Raw genomic sequence first — 14,003 nt, 5'->3', positions numbered from 1 at the left:
TCTACTTTCTTTGCAGTGATTTATTTTCTCTGATGACAGCTATTTAACCTTAGGCATACTTGCATCTAGAGCAGTCCCTTTGAAAAACACTGTAGAGATGGTTTCTGGGGGATAAATTCCCTAAAGTTTTGCTTATCTGGGAACTGTTTATCCCTCCTTCAAATTTAAGTGATAATCTTGCTAGATACAGTGTTCTTGGTTCAAGGCCCTTATGTTTCATTGCATTGAATATATCATGCCTTTCCCTTCTGACCTGTAAGACTTCTGCTGAGAAGTCTGATGATAGCTTGGTGGGTTTTCCTTTGTAGGTGATGTTTTGTCTCTCTGGCTGCCTTTAATACTCTACCCTTGTCTTTGATATTTGCCAGTTTAATTATTATTTGTCTTGGTGTTGTCCTCCTTGGATCTCCTGTGTTGGGAGATCTGTGGACTTGCATGTTCTGAGAGACTATTTCCTTCCCAGATTGTCGAACTTTTCTGGAATTATTTCTTCAAAGACAATTTCTATCTCTTTTTCTCTCTCTTCTTTTGGTACCCCTATAACATGAATATTCTTCCATTTGGATTGGTCACACAGTTCTCTTAAATTTATTTTATTCCTAGAGATTGTTTTTGTCTCTGTGCTTCAGCTTCTCTGTATTCATGTTCTCTGAATTCTATTCCATTAACAGTCTCATCAACCACATCCCATCTGCTGTTAAATCCTTCCATTGTCTGTTTCATTTCTGTTAGCTTCCTCCTGAATTTATCCCTTAGCTCTTGAACATTTCTATGCAGCTCCATCAGCATGCTTATGACTTTTATTTTGAATTCTTTTTCAGGAAAATTGCTGATTTCAGTCTCACCAAGCCCTCTCTCTGGTGTTTGAGTGATTTGGGACTGTACCAGTTTCTTCTGCCTTTTCATGGCGATGGGACTGTTTGCTGTTGAGTGGCGCATGTGTCAGCTGGGAGAACAAAGTTCCATCCTTCTTGTGGGTCTCCTTTTTTGTCCCCATTGTCTGTGCCAGTTATCCACACACAGGGAGCAACCTATGGTTTAATTCCCTAAGCTGCCATTGCAGGATGGCCTTCAAGTTGGCTTAGGCGACTGGCGGGTTTGCCGGCCAGCGGCATGTGTTCTGCCACAGGAGCAAAGCCCCTTTGTGCCTTCTGGTGTCTGCACCTGTCTCTGCTGATGTGCTTGCCAACTTCACACAGGGAGCAGCCTCTGGGTCTGGGCCAGTTACCCACGTGCAGGTAGAAGCCTCTGTGCTAACCTGTGTGGTTGCTGTAGGCGGGGCTGCTCCTCAGCTGTTCCTCAACAATGGCAGGTCAGCTGATTTGCGTGCAGTGTAAGTGGGGGGAAGGAATGGCAGGCTGCTTATCACCGTGAGAGGGTTCAGAGCTGCGCTGCCACCCAGGGTGTTTGGGTGCCTGAAGTTCCTTGAAGTTCCCAGCATGCTGGGCTGAGTGTGCCAGGATGACTTTGTCCACCTTTTAAACTGTTGTCCCTTCAAGACTTTTAAAGTGCCTACTTTTCTTCTGTCCCAGGGCAGCTGGCAGTGGGAACTTTTTTGCAGTCAATCTCGGATTTTGCTTTTCTGCTCCTCTAATATCCAGTGCACCATGCAGTGTGAGTCTGTGCCCACAGGGCAGATCACCAGGGCTGTTTTTTTTAGCAGTCCTGTGCTTCCACTCCCTCCCCACTCTGATTCCCTTCCTCCCACGAGTGACCTGGGGTTGGGTCGGGGGAGTGCCTATGTCCCACCAGGTCATGGCTTTGTATCTTACCCGTTTCCATGAGATGTTGGGTACTCACAGATGTAGCTGTAGCCTAGCTGGTGTACTGTATCGTCTGGTCACTCTTTTAGGAATAGTTGTATTGGCTGTATTTTCAAAATATATATGGTATTGGGAGATTTCCACCACCCTACTCATGCTGCCATCTTGAGAAAATCGCTAGCTATGTATTTTTGAACAAGTACCATTGTATCTCTTAGTTTCAGAAGTGTCTGTTCTGTAAAATGAAGAGGTTGGGGTAGAAAATTCCTTTGTTTTTGTATTTTGGTATAGAGTTCTAAAAATTCTTTCATAGGTACTTCCTCATCTGACCTCATAACAACCTGTAAGTTAGGCAAAGTAATTATTATTTTTTTCTACTTTACAAATAGGCCAGTCGGCAAACCCTGTGTCATTTACTTCCATCTCTCTCCTGCTAAACCACTCTACTCCCACCTTCTGAGGCTTTGGAAGGTACTGCGACAATCTCCTTGGGTGTGATACTTTATTTTAGAGTTGACAAGGAATCATGGAACTTGGAGATATAGAACTAGAAGAAAGGGAAAGGGTGGGGTGGGAAAAGGAAGACAGTTACTTATTTTAAATAGTTTTATTCTAGGTTCCTCATGATTTACACAGCAATCTTTTAGCCTCATAACATTTTTGTTAATCACTATCTGTCTCCCGTGAGTCATTCTGATCCCTGAAGCAAGGAGCCAGTTTTCTTCTGCAGGAAGGTTATTGCTTCTCCTAATGTCTGGAGGATAGGCATATCTTGAAGGTTTGTGTTTGTGTTTGGTGAAGAAGCAGGAAGGGCTTGTCAGTGGTAGGACAACTCATTCTCCATTTTCTAATGGTTGTCATTCCAAATTTTAACAATTGTCCAACTATTTCATTCAAACATTTTTGAAGCAGATACCCATGGTATTTCTATCTTCTGTCTATATCTATCTATTATCTATAATCTATCTACCGTTATTTATATCTAACTACAGTCTATGTATCTAAATCTATATCTATTATCTATGTTTATCAGTTGTCTATATTATCTGTATCTACTATCTGCATATCTATCATCTATCATCATATATTTATCTATCAATCCTCTATCATCTATTCTGTGCTCTATTAGGCACTAGAATGCAAATACAAAATCTCAAGACAGTTTTTGCCTTAAATGACCTCATGTCGTGAGCACATGATGAGTATGACATTGTCAAACTACTACATGTATATAACACTTTTCTTCTTTGCTCATTAAATATGAAGTAGATTTAAAAACATGTTGGTATTGCTCCTGTGAACAGCTTTCATTGGCTTTAGTAAATTTACCTGGTATTCTCAAGAGGGGATGTTACAGTGGGAGAGGTTTCTGGCTGAAGTTTGTCAGAAATGCCGCCAAAGTACAAAATCAGCCAAGCTTTTTTGGTGAACTTCCAACCTCCCTGACTATTGGCTCTCAAACCTCCAATGCCTCCGGACTGCCTCCCAGCTTTCCAAGACCTCATCCTTTTGCATCTCACTCAGATCTGCTTTACTTGGGAAGCTAATGCTTGGAGTTTTTCTATTCAGTCTTTTGCTGCTCAAAGTGTATCTATACTCTTTTTCAGAGGCTATGGACTTGGAGAGTCTAACCCTCTCCAAGGGTTTTGGAGGAAAGTTTTGGGAGTCATGGAATAAGAAGGGATATGTATCAGAATAATTGAGAGTGAACAGCCCATAGCTGAAAGATATGCACTTAGAGATAAGAACTGATTTGGGATACACTTAAGTAGAGGGCAGTTCTATTTGCTTCTAGTGAACTGTCACTGTGATGGGATTTCTTCTCCTTATACCAAACCATTAGCACTGTAGCCTATCCCATTTGTCATCTTTTTCTAAATCAAATTCCATAGCATCTATTTTTATTTTGCTTCAATTCAGTACTCTATAGATGTTTTACCTCTTTAATGGGTCTGTAATTTAGAAAGAACCCTGAACTAATTTCTAGTGACAATTCTTACACTAACTTGGACAACTCAGTTATATAGTTGAAAGGAAACCAGAATCCATTTTGGATAGTCATTCCAATCTTCTTCATATCATGACACAAATGGAAAATAGTGTTTGTATATCTCACTGGGACAAATTGATAAGGTTGATTGCAGCCAGAGGCAACTGGCTGGGACATTCCAGCTACTCATATCCATGTCTGGTCACCATGAGTGCTGAATAAATCAATATCTTATTGCATAATTATAGTCCATTTGTGGAGAATCAGTGTGCCAAAGACAACATACCAATTGGAAGGTTAAATTTATTTTATTTTTCTCATATTGAAATGAATTTCCTGTACAAAGTCTGTCCAAATAAATTTCTATTTTCTTAAGTATGTCTAGTGATGGGAAAGTCATTGCCTCTCATATAAGGAAATCTGCTCCATTGTTCACTACATCTAATGGTTATACAGTTCTACTTGTTATTGAACTAAAATGTGCCTTTCAGAATAGAGCACATTCCTTCAGGTAGGATTTGGATAGAACAAATTTGATTAGAATTTTTACACTTTTCTTTCCTCTGTATACTATACTTTTGTTAATGAAGACTGAGATTTTATTAGCTTTTCTAGTAACTAAACACTGTTGACTCATAGGCTTACTGTCAACTAAGTCTTCTAAGTCTTTTTTTCACATATGAAGTTATTTAGCTAAGTCTGCTCCATCCTGTATATTTTAAGGATTTTTTCCATTGATTTTCACATTTCATTTTTTTAAATATTGGGTTCATTTCATCCCTATATTTGATACTTCTATCGTTACACTTAATATTTCTTGAGCACCTTTTTATAATGAACAAAATTAACTGCAGTTCCTATCCCCATGGGGCTTATGGTTAATCCAGTAAACAGAACTGTTCTGGTGAAATTAATTAGCTGCTAGTCCATCTAATTGTGCTGTCACCTTTCTTTTTTTTTTTGTCTTATTTATTTATGTATTTATTTTTTAGAGGGCAACTCTCATATTCACTGATCAAATGGTTTTTAACAACAATAAAATTCTGTATAGGGGACTCAATGCACAATCATTAATCAACCCCAAGCCTAATTCTCAACAGTCTCCTATCTTCTGAAGCATAACGAACAAGTTCTTACATGGTGAACAAGTTCTTACATAGTGAATAAGTTCTTACATGGTGAACAGTACAAGGGCAGTCATATCACAGAAACTTTTGGTATTTTTCATGAGTATACCTCATGACACTTTGTCAAGTGTGTGCATTGTTCGATCCATATACACAATGTATATAGCATTCACCTTATCTACTTACCTAATAACCCCAGAAAGAAATGCAACATGTTTGTAAATTGGAAACTTAGCTGCTGTTTGCCAGTAAGTACACAGGAAGAGTTTATAGAGGTTAGTCTCTGTCTTGCGTGAAGATAAAGGCTCCAAGGGAAACCAGAAATATGTCTGTGGATGGAAAGAGAAGAGGAAAGTTTTTGGAGTCATGAATAAGAAGGGATATGTATCAGAATAATTGAGAGTGACCAGCCCATAGCTTCAAGATATGTCAGTAACTCCAAAAGTAAGAAATAAAGTAGGTAGTTGAAGCCCACCAAGAGAAGATGAACAAGAATTTAGGAGACACACGACAAAGATGGTGATTCCCAAACAAATATTTTCTTCAACTTTGGCCATTATGAGTGAGACAAAGGACATCCAAAACACTGAAATAGGCAGTGTTCAAAATGTATGGCTGGCCAGCTACATATGCCAGGTACTGACAATGTCATTGTTGTTTTCTGCTTCTTAACATTGTGCCAAGGGTATACAATATGCAAAGTATTGTATTTTGTGTAGGGATAAAGAAATCTGTTTGCCTCAGTTCAACAGATATTTCCAGCTATACCATGAGCCAAAAAAAAAAGTCATAGTAACTTAATTTGGGCTTTTCTATGAAAAATCAGCATGGAGTTTTCAGTAGGAAATTAGAATATTCTTTCAAAACTGTTGGTCATACAAATTAGTTACTGGCAATAACTTTTTTTTCTTCTCCTCAATAATTCTTTTTGGTAATCAGTTCTAAAGCCCTGACTAAACATTGAGATCATATTTTGTAAGTTCTGAAATTTGCCCTTATTCTTTGGAAACTAAGGACTATATTTTCCAGTCTCTATTTTTAAATAGACTGTGTATTTTTAGAGAAGTTTTGTATATTCACAGCAAAACTGAGCAGAAAGTACAGAGAATTTCCATATGACCTCTGTCTCACAATGCATAGCTACTCCCCCACTACCAACATTCCCTTACTAGAGTGATACATTTGTTACAACTGACAAACCTACCCTGACACATCATTATCACCGAAAGTCCATAGTTTACATTTGGGTTCACTCTTGGTGTTGTAAATACTACGGGTTTGGACAAATTATGATGATATGTATGCTCCATTATACCAAATATATTTACTGCCCTAAAAATCCTCTATATTCTGCCTGTTATTCCCTCCCTCTGTCCAACCCCAGTTTACCACTGGTCTTTTTACCATTTTCACAGTTTTGCCTTTTCCAAAATATCATATAAATGGAATTCTATAGCATGTAACCTTTTCTGTTTGGTTTCTTTCACTTAGTAATATGCTTCTAAGCTTTCTTTGTTTTTCATGGCTTTATATTTAATTTCTTTTTATGAATAATATTTGAATAATAATGAATAAACATAAATGAATATTTCATTGTCTGGATGTACCAAAGTTTATTTATCCATCAACCTATTTAAGGACATCTTTGTTGCTTCCAAAATATTGGAAATGATGTATAAAGCTGCTATAAACATCCATGTATAGGCTTTCGTGCAGAAATAAATTCTAAGCTCATTTGGCTAAATGTCAAGGAGCGTGACTGCTGGATCATATGGTAGGAGCATGTTTAGTATTTAGGAAATTGACAAACTGTCTTCCAAAGTGGCTGCACCAATTTTGCCTTCCCACTAGCAATGAGAGTTCCTGTTGCTCTACATCCTTTCCGGATTTTCACCATTCTCATAGGTGTGTAGCGCTATCTCTTTGTTGTTTTAATATGCGATTCCTATTGACATATGATGTGGAGCATCTTTTCATTTTCTTATTAGCTATTTTCTGTATATCATCTTGGGGAAGGTAACTGTTCATATCTTTTGCCCATGTTTTAAAATTGTGGGATAAGAGCATGTAACAGGAGATATACCATCTTAACAAAACTTTAAGTGTGCAATATATTATTTCTAACTATAGGCACTATGTTATACAGAATATGTTTGGAACTTATTCACCTTTCATAACTGAAGCTTTACACCCGTTGAAAAACAACTCCCAATTTCCCCTTTCTCCCAACTTTTGGAAAACAGCACTCTACTCTCTGTTTCTATGAGTTTGACTATTTCTTTAAAATTTTATTTATTTATTTATTTGTTTGTTTATTTTCTTAAGATTTTGTTATCATTAATCTACAATTATATGAAGAACATTATTTTTACTAGGGTCTCCCCTTCACCAAGTCCCCCCCACAAACCCCGAGTTTGACTATTTTAAACACCTCCCACTGTAAGTAGAATAATGCAGTTTTTGTCTTTTTGTGATTGGCTTATTTCACTTAGCATTATGTCTTTTAGCTTCATCCATGTTGTTTTATATGGCAGTATTTCATTCTATTTAAGGCTGAATAGTATTCCAATAAATGTATATACTACATTTTCTTTGTCCATTCATCTGTCAGTGGACTTTTAGGTTGTTTTCAGGTCTTGGCTATTGTGAATAATCCTGCAATGAAGATGTGAGTACAGATAAATTTTTGAGATCCTGAGTTCAATTCTTTTGGAGATATACCCAGAGTGGAATTGTTGGATCATGTGATAATTCATTTGTTGATATTTCAAAGAATCGCCGTAGGTTTTCCATACTGTCTTCACCATTTTATAGTCCCAACAGTGCACAGGGGATCCCGATTCTCCACATCCTGCTTAATACTTGTTATTTTTTATAATAGTCATCCTGACAAGTGTGAGACAATATGTTATTGTAGTTTAGATTTGCTGATGATTAGTGAAGTTGAGCACCTTTCAGAGTTCTCCTATTCTTCTTAAGTCTTCAAAGATCACCAAGAATCTCATCTATAACTTTCTCTGTTTCTTCACTTATATTGGGCTTAAAATATCTTTTCCCAAAGTTTTAATATGTCCGGTATAAAATCATTGCTTTTGGCAGAGAGGTTGGGGGTGAAAGGGTGATTGAGTAATTCTGATCTTTCTTTTTCTTTATCAGATGTTAACATAATATGTGAACAAATAAAATTTTCCCACAAGAATCACCATAAATGAATGATGATGAAGGGATAAATCTTGGTGATCTATCTTGTAATGGGAATCAGAAGACCTGAATTTTAATCCCACTTCCCTCCCTATGCTCACATTTGTTGGAATTTTTAGCAAGTTGCTTCTGCTCTATGGAACTTAGTGTTAAATAAGTGGAACAAATGATGTCTAAGATCTTATACAGGTTCTGTGATGTTGTAATTAGATGTCTTCTAATTACTAATTGGAAATATATAATTACTAGTAAATTTCCAGTTACTCTACCTGTAGATATTGCCTTTTAGGATATTAGACATTGACTTTTAGGACTTTATTTATGTTACCCATGAAAAGCTGATCTTCTGGAAGGTAGAGACCAACTTCTCAATTTTCCTTTGGTTTTCATGAGGAAGGACTTTCCCTTCACTCTTCTTTTCCCCCACCTACTGAGTCTACCTGACTGAAGAATTTTGGAGCATGAACTGAGAATATGTAACTGAATCTATTCCTCTGTTTCTTGAGTTGCTGGCTCCCCACAGAAAGCATATATTCTTGACTGTTTCTTTGCTTCTTAAGTTTTACAGGGAAAGGCTTTTCCATAAGGATACTGTGAGTGGATGGGTAAGTGTGACAAATTATTTGGTGCAATTTTAGGGAAGCCACATTAATCAATATTAGCTTTATCAGTAATAAAGCTGATATTTTGATGTCTAGGTGCATGACTTGCATCATCTTTAAAGTGGTTCCAAACTCAGGCAAAGAATGGAAGTTCTATTGTGGCCTCCTTAAGTCTTTACAATAAAGTAGAACTCCTACAACCTAGAAAGCACATGTAAGCTCTGTGATCTTCAGTTATGCTCCATTGTGTATATGGGGACTCATTCAAAAAAATGCCTTATCAGAGCAGAAAGATAATTTTTCCTGGCCAAAACTTTGTGGATTTCATGATTACTTCCACTAACAGAATAAAATGCCAACTGAGTGATTATTTGGTACTGGACACTCCAGTAAACTTGAGAAGCTTCCACCAGAAAGACAACACAAGATCTGGATCTTTATCAAAAACCTTAGGCTGATGCCTGGCTATACTGGCACCTTGCTTATAAGCTTGTAGGCATTTTGAACAAGGAAGACATATTTTTATGGGTATCTCAGCACTGTCATATTGAATGAGATGGCCTGGTCTGAAATGTGAGGATCCCTACAGATTCTAATGGACTATTACTTCTAAACTGAATGGGCTTGTTGTCAAAGGGGACTTTTGTGTAAAATAAATTCTTCTTTCATTATCTTTATTGTCTGAGCTCTGAATTTAGAAAAAACTATCCGCCCTCAACTTCTTAAAATGAAATTAGGAGGGAGTTCCTATAATCTTTTATCAGGAGAAAGAAAAAAATCTTTGAGGACTGCAACAGAATGACTCCAATACCCCTCAAAAGGGACAGGAAAAGCCACACTGAGGAAGATACTGGCCTATTTGTGATTCTGTTATGTTAATCTATAAAGTATCCAATCCTAATGTCCTATTTTTCTAGCTGGAGAATCCCCTTAGCAAATACTTAGCAAATTAACAGTCTGTGTTTTTGCCAGAGCTCCCAAATCATCCTTTCCTTTGGAGAAAAAAAGGAAAAAAAAAAGAGGGAGAGGAGGAATAACTATACTGTTAAAGAGTGGCTTTGGATGGTGTTTTTTAATACTTTGTTGAAGCAAGGAAGGAAATAGGAAATTGCACTACCTTGTGAACAGTGCAAGACAGGTCAGTCTAAGCGAGATCTTATTTAAATGTGGATGAGAAACCTATCATCAATAATATCACTTATTACTGTGTTTTATATCCTCAGCAAAGTTGAATTTTGAAAAATTATATTTTTTCAACTGAAATCAGAGTGTAGTGAGTTTTTTCACACCATAACCTATACTGACTTCTCAAAGATCTTTGCACTCCTACTGTTTCAGACACATGTAAGGGAGTAAACTTTTCATTATGAGCAAACAGATTTGGTCCCTATCCTCATGATGCCAAGGTTCTTGCTTGCAGAGTCAAAGAATGATCTTAGCAAACAGTCAAGGTAGGAGAGCAATGTACAGGCTTTTATTTAGAGATAAAGTGAGAGGAAAGAGCTCCTGGATCACACCAGGAGGGAACAAGAGAGCCCATCCTGGTGCGTTGTCTAGAGGATTCATAGGCAGTTGAGGACTTTTGGGAACTGAGGGCTTAGGATGTGGACTTATACCACCTGTCCTGCCTCAAGGTGAGCTGGGTTATTCTCTGTTTGCTAGGGCTGTTTACAGTGAATTCACAGGTCACACTGAGATACCCTTGTGGGACACAAACATTCCAGGTCAAGTTGCTCCTTGCCTTTTGACCTTTAACTGATCTCACTGAGGATGTCTGCATTCCTAGTCCAGTATCTTTTCCCTAGAGAATTAGTGTGACCTTGACTTTGCATAATGCTTAACACAGTTTCAATAGGGACTTCTTTGCCCATTGTTACATTTCTCTGACTGTAAATATTCCACCCTGCTTTTTCCAGAGGCCCCCACCCTACTCTGACTACACCCACAGTCCCTGTCTCATTCCCCCCTCTACAGATGGAGACCCTAGCTGCTGCTAGGGTAAGGGGGCCATGGCTGCTCTGGCTGCTTCATGCTGAGAAGGGGTGCCATATAGGGTGCAGTTAGGTCTCCATCAGTGATCAGTTGAGAGGGCCTCAGAAGATGGGCACTTCTATTCCAGGTCACATTTCTATTACTACTTGAAGTTTTGTCGCTTTTAGACAAAAGAGAGAAAATTGTGTTATTAGGTTAAGTAGCAACATCTGGAATTGGATTTTCCATTATTGAAGGACAAACTTGATGAGATTAAGAATACATAGCTGAATATGAGGAAAAGAAATATTAAAACTTTAATTGAAATGATAGGAGAAAGCCAGAACATCTGGAAATTCATAGCCAGATATTTTGAAGAATCTTGAATTCTGAATCTAGTCTATATCACAATAACTATTAGAATTTAGTATAGATAAGGCTACATTATTGAAACAATACTTTTCTCTAAAATCACCCTCATTTTTATTAAAAATAACCAGATTAAGAAAATAATTAACACTTGGCTTAATTATTTGCACAAGTGCAGCAGGAAGAACAATTAATTACGTAGGCTCTTTTAAATGTGCTTTGCTGGAACTTTTTGTAAGGAACTTCAGATTGCACTTTTAAAGGCCTCTCAAGGCCAGAAAGCCAATCCAGACTTTCCGTTGGGTTTTGCCTGCAGTACCTGTAGATTTGGGTGAGTTCCTCTCTTCTTGAGGTCCCCAAGACATCTTAAGGTTCCTGCACCTGCCAGGAAGTGACCTTCCTTACTCACCTGGTAAGGCTGCTGGGAACCCTGTAAGCAAGGTACCAGGCCAGTTTTTCCAAGGGGCTTTATTGGCTTTATAAAGTTAACCTTAGTTCCTTAAAGCTGTCTGTTCATATCTCAGTTTACACACATCTCTCAGGTATGACATTCCAGTCAAAGCCTTGGTAATATAACCAGTGTTTCTAATTGGTCCTCTTACAAGGAAAGCAGATTCTTTTTGAATTATGCAAATAACCATCCTGCCATGAAATATAAAAATAGTCACTGAGGGGGGGTGGAGCCAAGATGGCAGCATGAGTAGTTCAGTGGAAATCTCACAAAAACATATATTTATGAAAATACAATAAATACAAATATTTCTAAAAGAGACACCAGTGGCTACAGTACAACAGTCAGGATATATTTACATCTGTGAGAACTCAACATCACACAGAGGGATTAAGATACAAGCCACAGCCCTGTGGGACCTGAATGTCCCACGACCCAAGAATCCAGTGGGAAGAAAGGAGTTGGAATGGGGAGGGAGTGAAAACCCAGGACTGCTAAACAACCAGCTCTAGAAATCCACACCCAGAGCACAGATACACTGTGCACGGGGTGCTGGATATTAGGAAAATGGAAAACCAAACCTGCAGACAGGTGCCTGCAACTGGTGCCCCTCAGACAAAAGAAAACTGAGTGCTTTTGCAAGTATTAAAGAGACAGGGACCCCACAGCTGGTCGAAGTCATCCCGACACACTTAGCCAGCAGCTGGGGATCCTGGGGAACTTTAGGCACCCTAAGCCCCTTGGTGGCAGCACAGCTCTGAAGCCCTTCACAGGACTAAGCAGCCTTCCTGTTGTTCCCCCAACTAGTGTGGAAACCAACACACCGACCCATTAGTGGGAGAGCGGCAGTGCGCACCAGGTGTGGCAGAGCCAAAGGGGACTGGGGGTGGCACGTGCATGCCAGTGGTACCAGAGGGGACTGGGAGCATCCCGTGTGAGCCCACCATTGTGGTGACCAATCAGCCCATAGTGGCTCATTTTCCAGCAGCAGTGGCACCAGAGGGGCTTGGGAGAGGTCCACACAAGCCTGCAGTGATGGCGACTTAGCAGCCCGGAAGCGGCCCGTGCACACCAGTGACTGCAGCACCAGAGGGACCCAGGAGAGGTGTGTGCAAGCATGTGGTGGCAACCAAGCAGCCCGGGAGTGACCCGTACATACCTGCAGTGGCAGCGCAAGAGGGTCACAGGAGAAACCCACATGTACCTGCAGCATTGCAAGATGGGCCTGAGTGCGGCCTGTGTGCACTGGCAGAAGCTGCAGAAGGGGTCCAGGAGCAGCCCACCGGAGCTGGTGACAGTGGTGGAGGAGCAGCCGAGGAGCAGCCGTGCTCCCAGCCAGCAACTGGAATCCTAGCCCAATGCACAGCCACCCGGGCCAGACACAAAAGTGATGCCCCCACACAGCTGCACAGTTGCGGCACTGCTATTGCCATGGAGCACACCCAGCTTGCCTGCCACTCACTGCAGGGCTCTGCATTGCTCTGAAGGAGACCCCACCCACAGCAGCTTAGAATATTAACCTGGAGTCTGCTCCCAGAGTGCAGGTAAACAACACAGGCAGCGCAGAAGGGCAAGGTGTCCAGCAAGCAGGAAAGGACTTTCTTCTCCCAGCTAAAACACCTGAAACGTGCCTACAGCCACAGCTATCACCATGAAAAGGCAAATAAATTTAGTCCAGTACAGAATAGTCCAGACAACCCCTGAGAGAGGATCTGCAAAGACAAACCTAACCAGTCTACCTGAAAAAGAATTCAAAATAAAAATCACAAACATGCTGATGAATCTGCAGAGAAATATGCAAGAGCTAAAGGAGCAAGTACTGAGGGAGACTACAGAAATAAAACAATCTCTGGAAGGACTTAAGAGCAGAATGGATGGGATGCAAGGGGCTATTAATGGAATAGAAACCAGAGAACAGGAACGGATAGAGGCTGATACAGAGAGAGATAAAAGGATCTCCAGAAATGAAACAATATTAAGAGAACTGTGTGACCAATCCAAAATGACCAATATCTGCATTATAGGGGTTCCAGAAGAAGAGAGAAAAAGGGATAGAAATTATCTTTGAAGAAATAATTGCTGAAAACATCCCCAAACTGGGGGAGGAAATAGATGCTCAGTCCACAGAAGCACACAGAACTCCCCAAAGAAGGGAACCAAAGAGGACAACACTAAGACACATAATAATTAAAATGCCAAAGATCAAGGACAAGGATAGAGTATTAAAGGCAGCCAGAGAGAGAAAAAGGTCACCTACAAAGGAAAACCAATCAGCCTAACATCAGACTTCTCAACAGAAACCTTACACACCAAAAGAGAATGGCATGATATATTTAATGCAAAGAAACAGAGGGCATTGATCCAAGGATACTGTATCCAACACAATTATCATCGAAATATGAAGGAGGGATTGAACAATTACAAGACAAGCAAAAGTTGAGGAAATTAGCCTCCCACAAATCACCTCTACATGGTATTTTAGAGGAACTGCTCTAGATGAAAGCACTCCTAAAAGGAGCACAGAACAAA

Source organism: Manis pentadactyla, chromosome Y (genome assembly GCF_030020395.1).
Source record: "Manis pentadactyla isolate mManPen7 chromosome Y, mManPen7.hap1, whole genome shotgun sequence".
NCBI lineage: Eukaryota > Metazoa > Chordata > Mammalia > Pholidota > Manidae > Manis > Manis pentadactyla.
This window is presented reverse-complemented; position numbering follows the sequence as displayed.